We start from the raw sequence: 19,055 nt of genomic DNA, 5'->3' as shown, positions 1-19,055 counted from the left end.
CTTAACCTATCCCATCTTGATTATTGAATCAGCCTCCTTGCTGACCTCCTTGCCTCCTGCCCCACTCCAGTCTATACTTAACTCTGCTGCCCGGATCATTTTCCTACAAAAACATTCAGGCCATGTTCTCCCACACCTCACGAACCTCCAATGGTTGCCCATCCACCTCCGCATCGAACAGAAATTTCTTACCATTGACTATAAAGCACTCAGTCACCTTGCCCCCTGCTACCTCACCGCGCCCCTGTCCTACTACAACTCAGTCCGCACACTTCGCTCTTCTAATGCTAACCTTCTCACTGTACGTTGATCTCGTCTATCTTGCATCCAACCTCTCGCCCATGTCTTGCCTCTGGTCTGAAACGCCTTCCCTCTTCATATTTGACAAAAGATTGCTCTCCCTGCCTCAGAGCCTTATTGAAAGCACATCTCCTCCAAGAGGCCTTCCCTTACTAAGCCCTCTCTTCCTTTTCTTCCTCTCCCTTCTGTGTCACCCTGACTTTCTCCCATTAGTCATCTCCCCTTCCAGCCCCATAGAACTTATGTACATTTCTGTAATTTATTTATATTGATGTCTGTCTCCCCCTCTAGACTGTAAACTCGTTGTCGGTAGGGAATGTGTCTGTTATATTGTACTTTCCCAAAGACTAGTACAGTGTTCCGCACACAATAAGCGCTCAATATATAATTGACTGACTGACTCTTCTCCAACAACAAACTAACCTACTCACACCTCACTCTCATGCTTCCCACTTCTGCTCTCTTGCTCAAGCACCCTTCCTGGTCTGGAACTCTCCTCCTCTTCACATCTGATAAACCTTATGTCACCCCTCCCCCTTCTCCATCTCCCACCCCCCCGCTCTCAACGCTCTCCGCTACTCTTCCATCATTCCCAGCAGTATCTTCAGATGAGATCTCCTCCTTCCTCTCCACTCCATCCACGTGTGCTTCGGACCCCATTCCCTCTCATATTATGAAAACTCTCGCCGCTTCCTTCCTCCCCTCAACTTCCATCTTCAACGGCTCATTCTCCACTCGTCCCTTCCCCTCTGCCTTCAAACATGCCCAAGTCTCCCCATCCTAAAAAACCCTCTCTTGACCCACCTTCCCTTCTAGTTTTCGCCCTATCTCCCTCCTACCCTTCGTTTCCAAACTCCTAGAACGAGTCCCCTACACTCGTTGCTTCGAATTCCTCAATGCCAACTCTCTCCTTGTCCCGCTCCAATCTGGCTTCCGTCCCCTACACTCTACCGAAACTGCCCACTCAAAGGTCACCAACAACCTCCTTCTTGCCAGATCCAATAGCTCCTACCCTATCCTAATCCTTCTCGACCCCTCAGCTGCCTTCGAAAATGTGGATCACCCCCTTCTCAACATTCTATCCAACCCTGGCTTTACAGACTCCGTCCTCTCCTGGTTCTTCTCATCTCTCTGGCCGTTCATTCTCAGTCTCCTTTGCGGGCTCCTCCTCCCCCTCCAATCCCCTTACTGTAGGGGTTCCTCAAGGGTCATTTTTTAGTCCCCTTCTGTTCTCTAGCTAGTCACTCCCTTGGTGAACTCATTCTCTCCCACGACTTCTACACTGACTCATTCATTCATTCAATCGTATTTATTAAGCACTTACTGTGTGCAGAGCACTGTACTAAGCGCTTGGGAAGTACAAGTTGGCAACATATAGAGACGGTCCCTACCCAACAGCAGACTCCCCTGCTCTCTCTCTCTCCCTCCAGGCTCGTATCTACTCCTGCCTTCAGGACATCTCCATCTGAAAGTCTGCCGGCCATCTGAAACTCATTATGTCCAAGACTGAACTCTTTATCTTCCCTCCCAAACCCTGCCCTCTCCCTGTCTTTCCTGTTACTTTAGACGGCACTACCACCCTTCCCGTCTCACAAGTCTGCAACTTTAGTGTCTTCCTCGACTCCACTCTCTCATTCACCCCACACATCCAATCCGTCACCAAACCTGCCGGTCTCACCTCCACAACATCGCCAAAATCCGCCCTTGCTTCTTCATCCAAACCGCTACCTTGCTGGTTCAATCTCTCATCCTATCCCGACTGGATTACCGCGTCAGCCTCCTCTCTGATCTCCCATTCTCTTGTCTCTCCCCACTTCAGTCTATACTTCACTCTGGTGCCCAGATTATCTTTGTACAGAAACGCTCTGGGCATGTCACTCCCTTCCTAAAAAATTTGTAGTGGTTGCCTGTCAACGTACGAATCAAGCAAAAACTCCTCACCCTCGACTTCAAGGCTCTCCATCACCTCGCCCCCTCCTACCTCACCTCCCTTCTCTCCTTCTCCAGCCCAGCCCGCATCCTCTGCTCCTCTGCCTCCTTACTGTGCCTTGTTCTCGCCTGTCCCGCGGTCGACCCCCGGCTCACGTCCTTCCTCTGGCCTGGAATGCCCTTACTCCAAACATCCGCCAAGCTATTTCTCTTCCTCCCTTCAGAGCCCTACTGAGAGCTCACCTCCTCCAGGAGGCCTTCCCAAACTGAGCCCCCTTTTCCCTCTCCTCCTCCCCATCCCCTTTGCCCTACCTACTTCCCTTCCCCACAGCACTTGTATATCTTTGTACATATTCAATACTCTATTTATTTTACTTGTACATATTTACTATTCTATTCATTTTTTAATGATATGTACATTGCTATAATTCTATTTGTTCTAACGATTTTGACACCTGTCTACAAGCTTTGTTTTGCTGTCTGTCTCCCCCTTCTACACTGTGAGCCTATTGTTGGGTAAGGACCATCTCTACATGTTGCCGACTCGTACTTCCCAAGCACTTAGTACAGTGCTCTGCACACAGCAAGCGCTCAATTAATACGATTGAATGAATGAATGAATGAATATTTGTTGAGTGATTGACTCCTTTTTATTGCTCTCATTGTCCCAGGTACAGTTCTCAAATTTTGATTTCCCTGAAATTGGTAATACCTGAGAAAATCGTCTTTGCCTGTTTGGAATATCTTTCGGATCCTGTACAAAAACCACTTTAACAAAAATTGCACTGAAATTCTGAGCTTTGCAGTTAATGTCAACGTCATATAGTTCCTCCTATGCCTAAAGGCACTCCTTGGTAACAAACCGGGTCCACTGAGAGGATTCCCTCAGCTACTGGGAGGCCATTTTGTCCATTGCTGGAGATTACTACTCAGGAATAACTTGACCTAATGGGAGTATAAGATGTGTTATTTTTTATCACACACTGGATCCAGGAAGTGATCGAAGATCTTGCACCTGGTAGGGAATTTAATAAAATCTTTTGCTTTTAACGGAAAATGTATCCCTCAACATGTATTGCGTGTTGCACCTGAAGGAAACACAATTTAAAATTCAAAACTATTTTATTTGTAAGAATATAAACAATAGCCATTTCATGGGTTTATTTAAAAGTAAATTAATTGTTTTGCTTGACTATAATATATTTCAAAACACTTTTGTAACAAAAAAGTGTAAGGAAATAATGTTAATGGTTTGAAACACCAAATGATAATCACTGAGCTGGGGCAAATTCAAGATAATCTGCTCAGACAAGGGTCCTGTCCCATCAAGGGTCCACAATCTGTGGAAAACAGATACAGAGACTAATAAGAATGAAATTCTTAACAATAGTTTAGATTGTCAGCAAATCATAGAACTATGGTAGAAAATTAATTTTTTAAACACAGTTTTGACTATCACACCCAATACCAAGATAATAAGATTTCCTTTGGAAATTTGGAAATTTCCTATTGGAAATTTTTCGAATTTTGGAAAAGCTTAGTACAGTGCTCTGCACGTGGTAAGCACTAAATAAATATGATTGAATGAATGAATAAATGAATGACAAGTAATTGTTTGGGTGGCAACATGGCTTAGGGGAATGGGCATGTGGCTGGCAGTCATGAGATTTGAAAAGTCTGCCCGGTTCTGCCACCGGCCTGCTGTATGGCCTTGGTCCAGCCATGTAACCTCTTTGGGTCTCTCTGTAAAATCGGGATTCAATATGCGCTCTCTCTTTCACATACTGAGCCCCTATGGGTCATGAAACGTGTCCGACCTGATTAGTTTGTTTCTACTCCAGCACCTGGCAGCATTTGCAAGTAAATTCTTAATAAATTCAATAACGATAATGTTGATAAAATAACAGTAATTCTATGAATTTTAAGATCACTCTTGGTGGCTATGAAAATCAGAAAATCGGAGGACGACAAGGGAGAAGGGTGAGCCGATTGTTGGATAGGGACCGTCTCTGCATGTTGCCAACTTGTATTTCCCAAGTGCTCAGGACAGTGCTCTGCACACAGTAAGCGCTCAATAAATACGATTGAATGAATGACTGAATGAATGAATGAATGAAAGTGTCCCTCACATTTGACTGTCTGTTTACTTGTTTTGATGCTTATCTCCCCGCTTCTAGACTGTGACCCCGTTGTGGGCAGGGATTGTCACTATTTGTTGCTGAATTGTACTTCACTAGCGCTTAGTCTAGTGCTCTGCACACAGTAAGCACTCAATAAGTTCGATTGAATGAATGAATGAATTTGACAGAGCAAATCCTTGCCTCGAATCCATTCGTTCATCCATCCATCCATCCGTCCATCTGTCTGTTCACCCATCTGTCTGTTCATCCATCCAGTCAGCTAGCCATCCACCCATCCATCCTTCCATAACAATGATAATAATGGTACTTGTTAAGTGCTTACTATGTGACAGACATTGTCCTAAATGCTGGGGCTGATACAAGCTAATCAGGTTTTACACAGTCCCTATCCCACATGGTGCTCACAGTCTCAATTCCGATTTTACAGATGAGATAACTGAGGCACAGAGAAGTGAAGTGCCTTGCCTAACGTCACACAGTAGACAATCTACCCATCCAACCAGCCATCCATTTGTCCATCCATCTACCCACCCAACCCTTCATCCATCCATCCATCCATCCATCCATCCATCCATCCATCCATCCATCCTTCCATCCATCCAACAACTCATCCGTGCATCTATCTATCAATCCATCCATCCATCAACCAACGGTAGTTGTTGAAAGCATCCTGGGTGTAAAGTACTGTAGTGAATCCTTCAGTAAGCTCAAAATAAATTAAAAAGCATCCCTGCTTTCCAAGAGTTTAAAATCTCACAGGGGAGATAGACACGGAATTAATTCATGAGAGGACGAAGGACAGAACGGAAAGAATTGTAAATAGATGACTATGTGCTTAAAGAGTACATTTTATAAAAGCCATTATATACAAAACTATTATGGTGGGTGTGAGTGAAAAATGGATGTGGTCTAAGATGCTGATTGGTGTTGAGAGACGATGACTTAGGGAGAAGGAAAAAGAATCGTGTGAGGCAGCCTGGAAGTGGTGGGATGACGAAGGGACTTTGAAGATGGGAAAACCTATGCTCTGATGGACTGGAAGAGAGGAATAGGAAATTCTGGCTGACAGATTATTTATCCATTTTCAATCACGGAGATATTTTGAAAGGGGACCGGACCATTCAGAGGAGAGAATGCACTGAGCTCCTCACCCCAGTTTGGGACAGTGTCTCAGCTCTGAAATAGAAGAGGATGAACCCTAGGCTACAACCTATTCCTTCTGAAACCAGGGATTTTCCCGTCGTGTCCACCCAGCCAGTATCAGTGATTCCTTCCCATCATACAGTTCTCAGAACCCCTCAGCCTCTGCCAAATGGATAGTAATAACAACAATAATAATAATTGCATTTATTGAGCATTTACTATGTGAGAAGCACTGTTCTAAGCGCTGGTGAAGATACAACATAATCAGGTTGTCCATCCTGGGGTTCATAGTCTTACTGCCTATTTTCCAGATGAGGTAACTGAGGACCGAAGAGGTTAAGTGGTTTGCCCAAGGTCATGCAGCTGACCAGAACTGGAGCTGGGATTAGAATCCACGTCCTCTGACTCCCAGGCCTGTGCTCTTGCCACTACGCCATGCTGCTTCTCATGCTGCTTCTCTGGGTTGATCCCCCAAGACAGCCCTGGGGAGGGTCTTAGGATGCATTTAGAGTCATTTCTCATTCTCTCTAGACCTGCAATCAGAGGGCATCAGAAAATTCCACTAACTAATTGGAGGACTGATTGTTTGAGGTTATGACCAAGATAAAACTCAGAGAAGCAGCGTGGTCTAGTCGATAGAGCATGGACCTGGGAGTCAGAATGACCTGGATTCAAAACTCGACCCTGCTATCTCTCTTCTGTGTGACCTTGGGCATGTCTGTTCAGTTCTACGGGCCTCAGTTCCCTCATCTGTAAAATGGGGGTTGAGACTGTGAGCCCATGTGGGACAAGGAGTTATCTGACCCAATTTGCTTGCGTCCACTCCAGGGCTTAGTATGTGATGGCAGGGGATGAAGCTCCACACCTCAAAGCTTAACCAGAATGCTATTCTTAATCACAGAGAAGGATGGTAGGAACTCATTAAATACCATTGATGATGATGATGATGATGATGATGATGATGATGATGATGCAGAGCACAGTACTAAGCGATTGGGAGCATTCTACACAACAGAATTGGTAGACATGATTCCTGTCCACTTTTAGAACGTAATCTGCATGAGGGACAGGGACCGTGTTTAATCCCTCACCCGTGTACTTTCTCCCATCATTTATTATTCATTCAGTGAAATTAATTGAGCTCTTACTGTGTGCAGAGCACTGCACTAAGCGCTTAGTACTGTGTGCAGTAATCACTTAGTGAATACAATTACAACTTCTGCTATGTATCCAAACATGAATTCCTGGAACACTGGTTAAATGGACTGTCCAAATAGCGCTTAGAATATAATTTGATGCATAGAAAGTGCTTAACAAATACCATAAAAACAAACAAACAAACAAAATACTCCAGGTGTGCCAGGATATTAGCAAAGGTCTGGCTGGAAGTGCAGTGTCTCAGGTGGTTTCACTCTGTCTTGGAGCTCCTTGATTCTCCCTGGACTAGCACTTCAACTAGTAAAAACGATGGCACGGGTACACAGTGATACAACGATACCCTGCAACACCTTCTAACCGGAGAGGGATAAAATAACCGACCCTCTCCACGGCTCAGCTTGTTCCGGCCTCTTGTAGAACAGAGAGGAGGTGAAAATCAGAGATTTGCTCCTGGGGTTCCAACGTTCGGAGAAGAGGAGGACGACGAGGCTGGTCTACTTAATCCCTAACATCTCAGAGAGTGAGATGTTAACTCTATGTGCTATTCTATCAGTTGTCAGGTTGTCAGGAAAAGTGTTTGGTGTGGGGTTTAGTAGCTACAGCGAAGAAGCAATGTGGCCTAGTGGAAAGAGTCCGGGCCTGGGAGTCAGGAGGACCTGGGTTCATTCATTCATTCATTCATTCATTCATTCATTCAATCGTATTTATTGAGCACTTACTGTGTGCAGAGAACTGTACTAAGAGCTTGGGAAGTACAAGATGGCAACATAAAGAGACGTTCCCTAACCAACAGTGGGCTCACAGTCTAGAAAGGGGAGACAGACAACAAAACAAAACATATTAACAAAATAAAGTAAATAGAATAAACATGTACGAATAAAATCAATCAATAAATAAATGAATAGAGTAATAAATACGTACAAACATATATACACATATACAGGTGCTGTGGGGAGGGGAAGGAGGTAGGACGGGTGGGTGGGGAAGGGGAGGAGGGGGAGGGGGAGAGGAAGGAGGGGGCTCAGTCTGGGAAGGTGTCCTGGAGGAGGCGAGCTCTCAGTGGGGTTTTGAAGGGAGGAAGAGAGCCAGCTTGGCGGATGTGTGGAGGGAGGGCATTCTAGGCCAGGGGGAGGACGTGGGCCGGGGGTCGACGGCGGGGCAGGCGATAACGAGGCACGGTGAGGAGATTAGCGGCAGAGGAGTGGAGGGTGCTGGCTGGGCTGTAGAAGGAGAGAAGAGAGATGAGGGAGGAGGGGGCGAGGGGATGGAGAGCCTTGAAGCCGAGGGTGAGGAGTATTTGCCTGCTGCGTAGGTTGATTGGTAGCCACTGGAGATTTTTGAGGAGGGGAGTATCATGCCCAGAGCGTTTCTGGACAAAGGCAATCCGGGCAGCGGCGTGAACTATGGATTGAAGTGGGGAAAGACAGGAGGATGGGAGATCGGAAAGGAGGCTGATACAGTAATCCAGACGGGATAGGATGAGAGCTTGAACGAGCAGGGTAGCTGTTGGGATGGAGAGGAAAGGGCGGTTCTTCGCAATGTTGCAGAGGTTAGACCAGCAGGTTTTGGTGATGGCTTGGATGTGAGGGGTGAACGAGAGAGCGGAGTCGAGGATGACACCAAGGTTGCGGGCTTGTGAGATGGGAAGGATGGTAGTGCCGTCAACAGAGATGGGAAAGTCAGGAAGAGGGCAGGGTTTGGGAGGGAAGACAAGGAGTTCAGGACAAGGGTTCCAATCCCGGCTCTGACGCTTTTCTGCTATGTGCCTTGGACAAGTCATTTGGCTTCTCTGTGTCTCAGTTACCTCAGCTGTAAAACGGGGATTAAGTCTGTGAGACCCATGTGGGACAGGGACTGTGTCCAACTTGATTAGCTTAAATCTACCCTAGCCCCTAGTATAGCGCCTGGCACATACTAAGTACTTAACATATACCATAAAAATATATATTTTTCCTGAAAGGATCCAGGTGGTCTCCTTGCATCTCTAGACTCATTAATTTATTAATTGTATTTATTTATGATTTATTAAGCACTCCCCATGGGTCAACCACCGTTCTAAGCACTGGGGTAGATAAAGTTAATCTCTCTGGATGCAGTTCCGGTCCCAAATATGGCACACAGTTTAAGTAGGAAAGAATCAGTGTGGTCAGGCAACGTGTCTATTCAAATCTGTTGTACTCTCCCAAGTGCTTAATATAGCGAACAATGAGCGGTCAATAAATACCACTGGTTGATCGATACTGATGTGGAGATAAAGGGTGTGTAATAATGGAAAGAACAGAGCGCTAGGAGTCAGAGGGCTGGGAGTCACTCGCCTGCTGTGTGATCTTGGACAAATCACTTAAAATCTCTATGACTCAGTTTCCTCATCTGTAAAATGGGCATTGAATTATCTTTCTTCCTTCCCCTTAGACTATAAGCCCCGTGTCGGACAGGAACTGCGTCTGATCTGTTAGGACCTTATCAATTCCAATGCTTGGAACATAGTATGTGCGCAACAAATGCCACAAGTAGTATTCAAATCTGGTGAATCAAGCATATTATTATGATTATGGTACTTACACAAACTGGCCGTGTGTCATCAATCAATCGATCAATCAATGGTATTTATTGAACGCTAACAATCAATTAATCATATTTATTGAGTCCTGACTACGTGCAGAGCACTGTACTAAACATTAAGGAGATTAAACATTAACGATTAATTGATAGCGCTCAATACATACCATTGATTGATGGATTGATTGATGACACACAGCCAGTTTGAGGTACAACAGAGTTGGTGACATGTTCCTTGTCCACAATGGGTTAATAGTCTAGAAGAGGCAGCAGCCATTGATTAATCAAGCCATCAATCAGTGGCATATATTGAGCACTGATCATGTGCAGACAACTCTACTAAACATTTGGGACAGTCAAAGGTATGTCACCATGATCTTGCCCATCAGAGGAAAGAAGGAATAGCAGTAAACGCATTTGCAAAGAGCTTACGCTGTGATGATTTGACACATTCGTAATGATTAAAAACGGTCTTCTACCTACCTAGGACATCTTATCTCTGGGAAGGAAATGGCCAATCTCATGACGGTGACGGGATTCCTCCTCCCGGGTTTGTCCGTGGTCCGCGAGCTGCAGCTGGTCCATGCTGTTCCTCCCGGTCTACCTGGTGGCCCTGACGGAGAATCTCCTCGTCGTCACCGTTAACGCTCTCGACAGGCGCCTCCACACCCCCATGGACTTCTTCCTCAGGAATCTGTCCGTCCTCGACCTCTTTAACATCCCCGTCACCGTCCCCAAATCCAACCAACAACTCACTGACCGACGGTAGAGAAATCTCCTTCCTAGGCTGTGGAGCACAGTTATGACTCCTGGCTTTCTTTGGAACTGCAGTGCTTTGCACATAGTAAGCGCTTAACAAATAGCAACATTAACTACAGGATATTTTGTCCTCATCATGATGTCCTATGACCGGTATGCCGTCATCTGCCTCCCCCTGCGCTATGAGGTCGTCATGAACAGAGTGGCCTGTGGGAAGATGGCGGCCACCTCCCGGATCAGGGGGGACCTGCTTGGAAGGTTAGTTTCAGCCTCGACCTTCTTCCTAGTCCCCACCCTGTTGCAGATCACCTGCTCCGAGGACCATGTCGCCGTCGACGTGAGTATCACCGCCCGTGGAGCGATAGGCATCGTCTACTTCATTCTCATCGTCATCTCGTACGTGTAGATCTTCTGGGCCGTGCTGAGGATGCCGGTCGCCAAGGGCCAGGCTGAAGCCTCTCCTCTTGCCTGGCCCACCTCGTCGTCGTCACTGTTTCCCTCTCTGCAGGTGTATTTGTGTACATCAAGCCGCCCTTAGACTTCTTGATCGTGGACTTGCTGGTGTCCTTGTTCTACATGGTGGGGCCCCCCTCCCTAAAACCCTCAGGAAACAGCCTAAGAAACTGGGACATGAAGGCCGCCATGGGAAGGATCTTCAAACGCTTACTCACCCAGCCTCCACAAAATGGAGGCACGAAATGTCTCCTTCCTTGTGAAAATAATCTCACACCAACATTTAACCGAGGAATTGCCCTTGGACCTAGCCATCTACTAAGCTATCCTACTGTGTTCACAGAAAAAACTGGACGTTGATGAATTGTCCAAGTCTGGGAGGGAGGCGGCTAAAACTGAAGTATGACCGACAATCCAGGTTTGGAGAGACATCATGGCATAAAGGCAGGGAAGTCCTTATAGACTGTAAACTCACTGCGGGCAGGGAATGAGTTTCACAACTCTGTTGTACTGAACTCTCCCATGTGCTTAGTACAGTAAATCCGGTTTGGGGACGGTTCTAATCCGTGTTCTGCCACTTGTCTTCTGTTTGACCTTGGGCGATCCATTTCACTTCCCGTGCCTCAGTTACCTCATCTGTAAAATGGGGATTAAGACTGCGAATCCCACGTGGGACAACCCGATTACCTTGTACCTACCCCAGTGCTTAGAACAGTGCTTGGCACATAGCAAGTGCTTAACGTATACCACAATTTGTTTCTTAATTTTATCATGGCCTAAAGGAATGGGGATCTCTCAAGACTGTATGGTCATTGTGGGCAGGGAATGCGTCTACAAACTCTGTATATATATATTGAACTTTTCCAAGTGCTTAATGCAGTGTTGGGCCCAGAGTAAGTGCGTGACCTTGGGCAGGGTCGCTTAATTTCTCGGTGCCTCAGTTTCCTCATCTGTACATTGGGGATGGAGATTGAGATGTGAGCCCTACGGGGGACATGGACTCTGTCCAATCTGATTAGATTTGTATCTTCTCCAGCACTTAATATAATGCCTGATATATAGTAAGCTCTTCACAGAGACCATAAGAAAAAGTTACAATTGGCTGATTGACTGACAGATCGAGTGTCTCAGGTTATGAATTAGAAAAAGATGAAACCATTCACAGTGGCTAAAGACTGTCGTTGAAAACAGGAACCGTTAGGACGCTGGGATACAGATGCTGCTGTTTCCACGGGAACCCCGAGGCCCGGAAACATCGCTGATGCTGCAGGGAGTGGGCCCTTGTCTCTCAGGAGCCTCAAGAACCACGTCACAAGACGGTACGTGCCTTGTTCAGGCCACGAGGTCCCTCGGCACGGCCCTGAGCCATCCTCCAGGGATCTCCCTCGGAGCAGCTCCTGCCTTATCTACGGGGACCGTGGCCAGTCTGGAGAGCTTCTGAGGGTCTGAGGGAGAGTGGAGTGAGCCCGTTGTTGGGTAGGGATTGTCTCTATATGTTGCCAACTTGTACTTCCCAAGCGCTTAGTACAGTGCTACGCACACAGTAAGCGCTCAATAAATACGATTGAATGAATGAATGAGTGGAGAGGGATCGAGGGCTCCTCTTTATTCCTTCCTGGCTGAATGAACCCAGTAGTCTGAGGGGAAAGAGGGGTCCAGCCCAGCTCTGCAGAGGTCAGCGACCACCAGCCCCACGCTGCCCCGGTGAGAATGATAAGGGGTGAGTGGAATGGAGGGGTGGGGTGGACAATAATGAGGATGGAAAAGATGAAGCCAGTCTGGGGCCCAAGTTCGGGTTCGGTCCAGGGTCGCGGCCTCCAGCGGGGTAGGGGTGCTAGCAGGAGGGGAGGTGTTTTCCAGTTCAGTAACCCCCAACCACCGTATACCTCTCCTTCCTCCGCAAACCTCGCTACCGTGCCAACCACCCGCCGGCCTACGGTGCTCCAGCAGAGTGTCAGCACTGTGGACAGTCACGTTGGCTTTCAGTGGGTGCCAGAATCCCTTGCAGAGGGTAAATGACAGGCAGGGCTTTCACAGTGTGACCAGCTTTGGACAGTAACTGGCACTATCAGCAATTCCTCCATGTAAGAGTTTTTCCCAAATGTTGGGAGAAGAGACATAGTGGGAGTGGTTGTAATCCATACCCTCATGGGCTTTCCAGCATACTGGGCTAGGTTGACACAGTCTAATTTACTATCAATCAATTAAACTTGAATCATATTTATTGAGCATTCATTTTGTGAACTAAGCAACTGGAGAGTAATAATAATGAGAGGAGTACTAGTTAAGCTCTTAACATGCCCCAAGCCCCGTCCTAAACTCTGGGGTAGATAGAGGTTAAGCAGGTTGGATACAGTCCTTGCTCCACATGGGGCTCACAGTCTCAACTCCCATTTTACAGATGAGGTAACTGAGGCTTAGAGAAGTTAAAAGACTTGGCCACGGTCACACAGCAGACACGAGGCGGAGCTGGAATTCGAACCCGGTTCCTTCTGACTCCTTCTGACTCCCAGGCCCGTGCTCTATCCACTTTATAACGCCGTAACAGACACATTCCCTGCCCCTTCTAGAAGGAAAAAAAAGGGATGGAAAGATGAATATGCAGTTATTGTGTCCTATTTTACAGATGAGGAAACTGAGCCCAAGAGAAGTGAAACGACTTGCCCAAAGTTCTACAGCAGCAAAGGGACAGAGGCAGGATCACAACCCAAGTCCTCTGACTCCCACTATTCATTCATTTATTCATTCATTCAATCGTATTTATTGAGCGCTTACTGTGTGCAGAACACTGTACTAATCGCTTGGGAAGTAAAAGTTGGCAACATAAGCTATGCTATGCTTGGGAGAATACAACAGGTCAGAGCTGATAGATGTGTATGCTGCCCTTAAGGAGCTCACAGTCAAGGGGAGAACTTCTTTGCCCATGTTTCTTCCACTAAATGAGGATGGAAATGAGTTGATTCACACGTGAGTTACGTGAAGTGAGTTTAGAGGGCTGGGAAATGAATCGGTGTAGCTCGTTGGAGGAGTGGGGGATTTTAGCAGGGCTCAGAATTCGGAAAGAAATGTGCTCTATGATTTTGAGTGGGTAAGAGAGGGAAACGGGAGAGTCGATAGTGAGTAACAAATACAAAGCTGCTTTGAGAGCTAAGACGAGTTGAACGATGGAAAGGGAGTGAAGTGCAGTCATAGGGTGGAAAGCCTTCAAGCCGATTGTGAGTTTTTGTTCCTTCTGAAAAGACATAACTTGTCATGAGAGGAAGTTGAGAACAGGAGAGAAGTAGGATAAGCGATGCCTTAGAAATGAACTAGATGAACCATGAGATATGCTTGTGTTTGGGTGTGTACAAGTGTGAACGCAGATATGTGAGCAAATGGAATCAGTTTGGACTACATGTAGGTTTTTGTTGTTGTTTTATTTGTTTGTTTTATGGTATTGTTAAGTGCTTATTATGTGCCAGGTACTGTACTAAGCACTGGGGTGGATACAAGCTAATGGTAATAATAATAATAATAATAATAATAATAATAATAATAATAATAATAATAGCATTTGTTAAGCGTTTACTATGTGCAAAGCACTATTCTTAGCACTGGGGGGCGGGGGGGGAATACAAGGCGATCAGGTTGGCCCACGTGGGGCTCACAGTATAATCCCCATTATAAAGATGAGGTAACTGAAGCTCCGAGAAGTTAAGTGACTTTCCCAAGGTCAAACAGAAGACATGTGGCAGAGTCGGGATTCGAACCCATGACCTCTAACTCCAAAGCCCGTGCTCTTTCCACCGAGACACGCTGCTTCTCAAGCTAATCATGTTGGACATAATCCATGCCCCATAGTGTGCTCAAAGTTGTAATTCCCATTTTTCAGATGAGGTACCTGAGGCACAGAGAAGGTAAGTGACTGGCCTCAGGTCACACAGCAAACAAGGAGAGAAGACGGGATTAAAATCCAGGTCCTTCTGTCTTCCAGGCCCATTCTCTCTCCACTAAATTCATGAATTGATATGGATAGGCACTTCTCGTTTGACTTTAAAAACCACGCCCAAAATTTCACAACAGTCATGAACATATCTTTATGTTCTCTGACCTCTGCTGTCTGCTATTCATTTTAGTTTCGGTATCCTCAACCAAAAATAGTTCTCTTGATGATGATGATGGCATTTATTAAGCGCTTACTATGTGCAAAGCACTGTTCTAAGCGCTGAGGAGGTTACAAGGTGATCAGGTTGTCCCATGGGGGTTCACAGGCTTAATCCCCATTTTACAGATGAGGTAACCGAGGCACAGAGGAGTTAAAGTGACTTGCCCAAAGACACAAAGCTGACACTTGGTGGAGCCGGGATTTGAATATAAGACCTTCTGACTCCAAAGCCCGTGCTCTTTCCACTGAGCCATGCTGCTTATCTCTTGAAATTTATTAATTGCTTACTATGTGCCAAGTAAAGTATTAAGTGCTGGGGGCGATTAGGGTCAACCTGGTAGGACACAGGCCGTGTCCCACGAGATATTTACAGACTAAGGAAGGGGGGCGGGGTGGGGTGGGGAAACACAGACCGAATCCTCATTTAACTACTAAGAAAACTGAGGCATAGAGAAACTAAGTCAGTTTCCCCTGGCTATGTAGCAGAGAACTGGTAGAGCTGGGATTAGAATCCAGGTCCTCTGACTCCCAGACCTGTGTTCATCCCAATAGTGCACCCTGCTTCGACACGGTTCGAACCTCGTTGCTTCCAATAGAATGGAAGCTCCTCCCGGTAGTGATCATTTCTACTAATACCGTGTCCTCTATAGGTATTCAATAAATAGACTTGATCGACTTAGTCTTATTCCTTCACCCCCAACATCAACGTCTCCAAGTTGAAGACTTCCCCCTTCCTGTGCAGCGAGTCGACATCATTCCCCAGAAATGTTCAATGTCTCCATGGTGAACTCAAAGGTCATTTTGAATTCAATAACTGTCTCCTCTCCATAGAGAATCACCAGCCAGTGTCCTGTCAGTTCCTTTACTCGTCCCATCTATTGACTCTAACTTTGATTCTTCTCTCATCCATTGCAGAAAGTGAATGCTGCCTCCAAAATATGCCCAACGTTTCCACGGTGACGGGATTCCTCCTGCTGGATTTCTCAGAGGTCCGGGAGCTGCAGCTGAGCTATGCCGCGCTGTTCCTTCTGGTCTACCTGGCGGCCCTGACGGGGAATCTCCTCATCGTCGCCATCACCGTCCTTGACCGGCGCCTCCACACTCCCATGTACTTCTTCCTTAGGAATCTGTCTGTCCTCGACCTCGGCCTCATCACCGTCATCGTCCCCAACCTCGTCGTCAACTCTTTGACCAACTGCAACTCCATCTCCTTCTTGGGCTGTGCTGCTCAGGTCTTCCTCGTGCCCCTGTTTGTCGCTTCAGAGTTCGTAATACTGACAGCGATGTCCTTCGACCGCTACGCCGCCATCTGCCACCCTCTGCGCTATAAGCTTATCATGAACAACACTGCCTGTGGGAAGATGGCAGCCGCCTCCTGGCTCATCGGGGGGCTTTTCGGAGTCTCGTATTCAGCTTCGACTTTCCCCCTGAGTCTCTGTGGGTCCAACATCGTCCAGCAGTTCTTCTGTGACGTCCCCTCCCTGTTGAAGATCTCCTGCTCTGAAGACCACGTCGCCATCGATGTGAGCGTCAACTGCGGGCTATCTCTATGTTTCATCTGCTTCTTCCTCATCATCATCTCCTATGTGCACATCTTCCAGGCCGTGCTGAGGATGCCGACCACGGAGGGCCGGACCAAAGCCTTCTCCACCTGCCTTCCCCACGTCGCCGTCTTCACCATCGCCGTCTCTACAGTCGTCATCTCCTACCTCAAGCCCGTGTCAGTCTCTCCCTCGACCCTGGACCTGCTGATGTCCGTGTTCTACACCGTGGTGCCCCCCACCCTGAACCCTCTCATCTACAGCCTGAGGAACCGGGACATGAAGGCCGCCCTGGGGAGAGTCCTAAAGGGAAGATACCTCCTTCCTCCTCTAATGGACAAATTGTCCGTTCCCTTTTGCTGAACTATCCCATTTCTCATCAGGCTTCTGACCGTGGGGGTATTCATATGAAGAGCTGGCCAAAGAGAAAGTCCAGCGTCTGAGGATTTGTTAATATCTGGGACAGGGGCTGATTAGACGTGTGTGACTTTAAGCCCGATGTGGGCAGGGATTGTCTCTCTTCATTAAGAATGGTACTTTAAAAGCGCCTAGTACAGTGCTCTGCACGTAGTAAGCACTCAATAAATGTGATTGATTGAATGAAGAAATGAAGGACAAGTAATTGTTTGGGTGTCAACATGGCTTAGGGGAATGAGCATGTGGCTGGGAGTCATGAGATTTGAAAAGTCTGCCCGGTTCTGCCACCGGCCTGCTGTATGACCTTGGTCCAGCCACGTAACCTCTTTGGGTCTCTCTGTAAAATCGGGATTCAATATGTGCTCTCTGTTTCACAATCTGAGCCCCAGTGGGTCATGAAACGTGCCCTTGTTTCTACTCCAGCACTTGGCAGCATTTGCAAGTAAATTCTTAATAAATTCAATAATGATAATGTTGATAAAATAACGGTAATTCTATGAATTTTAAGATCACTCTTGGTGGCTATGAAAATCAGAAAATCGGAGGTCGACAAGGGAGAAGGGTGAGCCGATTGTTGGATAGGGACCGTCTCTGTATGTTGCCAACTTGTATTTCCCAAGTGCTCAGGACAGTGGTCTGCACACACTAAGCGCTCAATAAATACGATTGAATGAATGACTGAATGAATGAATGAATGAAAGTGTCCCTCACATTTGACTGCCTATTTACTTGTTTTGATGTTTGTCTCCCCCCTTCTAGACTGTGAGCCCGTTGTGGGCAGGGATTGTCTCTATTTGCTGCTGAATTGTACTTTACTAGCGCTTAGTCCAGTGCTCTGCACACAGTAAGCACTCAATAAGTTCGATTGAATGAATGAATGAATGTGACAGAGCAAATCCTTGCCTCGAATCCATTCGTTCATCCATCCATCCATCCGTCCATCTGTCTGTTCACCCATCTGTCTGTTCATCCATCCAGTCAGCTAGCCATCCACCCATCCATCCTTCCATAACAATGATAATAGTGGTACTTGTTAAGTGCTTACTATGTGACAGACATTGTCCTAAATGCTGGGGCTGATACAAGCTAATCAGGTTTTACACAGTCCCTATCCCACATGGTGCTCACAGTCTCAATTCCGATTTTACAGAAGAGATAACTGAGGCACAGAGAAGTGAAGTGCCTTGCCTAACGTCACACAGTAGACAATCAACGCATCCAACCAGCCATCCATTTGTCCATCCATCTACCCACCTAACCCTCCCTCCATCCATCCATCCATCCATCCATCCATCCATCCATCCATCCAACAACTCATCCATGCATCTATCTATCAATCCATCCATCCATCAACCAACGGTAGTTGTTGAAAGCATCCTGGGTGTAAAGTACTGTAGTGAATCCTTCAGTGAGCTCAAAATAAATTAAACAGCATCCCTGCTTTCCAAGAGTTTAAAATCTCACAGGGGAGATAGACACGGAATTAATTCATGAGAGGACGAAAGACAGAATGGAAAGAATGGTAAATAGATGACTATGTGCTTAAAGAGTACATTTTATAAAAGCCGTTATGTACAAAACTATTATGGCGGGTGTGAGTGCAAAAATGGATAAGTGGTCTAAGATGCTGATTGGTAGTTGAGAGACGATGACTTAGGGAGAAGAAAAAAGAATCGTGTGAGGCAGCCTGGAAGTGGTGGGATGACGAAGAGACATTTAAGATGTGAAAAGCTAGGCTCTGATGGACTGGAAGCGCGAAGCAGACCTGAAATTAGAAGACATCAGAAAATTCAACTAATTAAGTGATGGACTGATTGTTTGAAGTTATGAAGAAGATAAAACTCAGGGAAGCACCGTGGTCTAGTCGATAGAGCATGGACCTGGGATTCAGAATGACGTGAAATCAAATCTCGACTCAGCTACTTTTCTGCTCTGTGATCTTGGGAAAGTCTCTTCACTTCTACGGCCTCAGTTCCCTCATCTCTAAAGTGGGGGTTGAGACTGTGAGCCCATGAACAGGTACTTGTCTGACCCGATTTTCTTGCGTCCACTCCAGCACATAGCATGGGATGAAGCTTCAGACTTCAGAAATTAAACAGAACACTATTATTAATCACAGAAATGGATTGATTATTAGTCCGTTGATGTTGTCATAGGAAGGAGTCCCAGAGTGGGAGCCACATGGGACTGGACAGTCATTAAGGTTGTGCGGGCCGGGACCACAGGGATCCCTCAGGGAGCCTATGATCCCAGGCTTCCAAGATTCCCGTACAGTCAGCTGTCTCAGCGGAGCCCCGGTCCCATATTCTTACGGGGAATCCCCCAGGAAATAACCGGGCCGTCGTCTGAGGGGACAGCACAGCCAACCAGAGAGCCGAGAAGGGTACTGATGATGCTGACAGCTTTCATCCCTCGCCCATACCTTCCTGTCACCGCTACAAGTGTCCAGGACTGACGAGATGGAGTGAGCCTCTCTCTCAGCAGAGGTAGATGCTCTCCAGCCCAGGACAG

This window comes from Tachyglossus aculeatus, unplaced genomic scaffold (assembly GCF_015852505.1).
Source record: "Tachyglossus aculeatus isolate mTacAcu1 unplaced genomic scaffold, mTacAcu1.pri SUPER_6_unloc_5, whole genome shotgun sequence".
Taxonomy (NCBI): domain Eukaryota; kingdom Metazoa; phylum Chordata; class Mammalia; order Monotremata; family Tachyglossidae; genus Tachyglossus; species Tachyglossus aculeatus.
The sequence above is the reverse complement of the archived record's forward strand: the minus strand, read 5'-3'. Positions refer to the sequence as shown.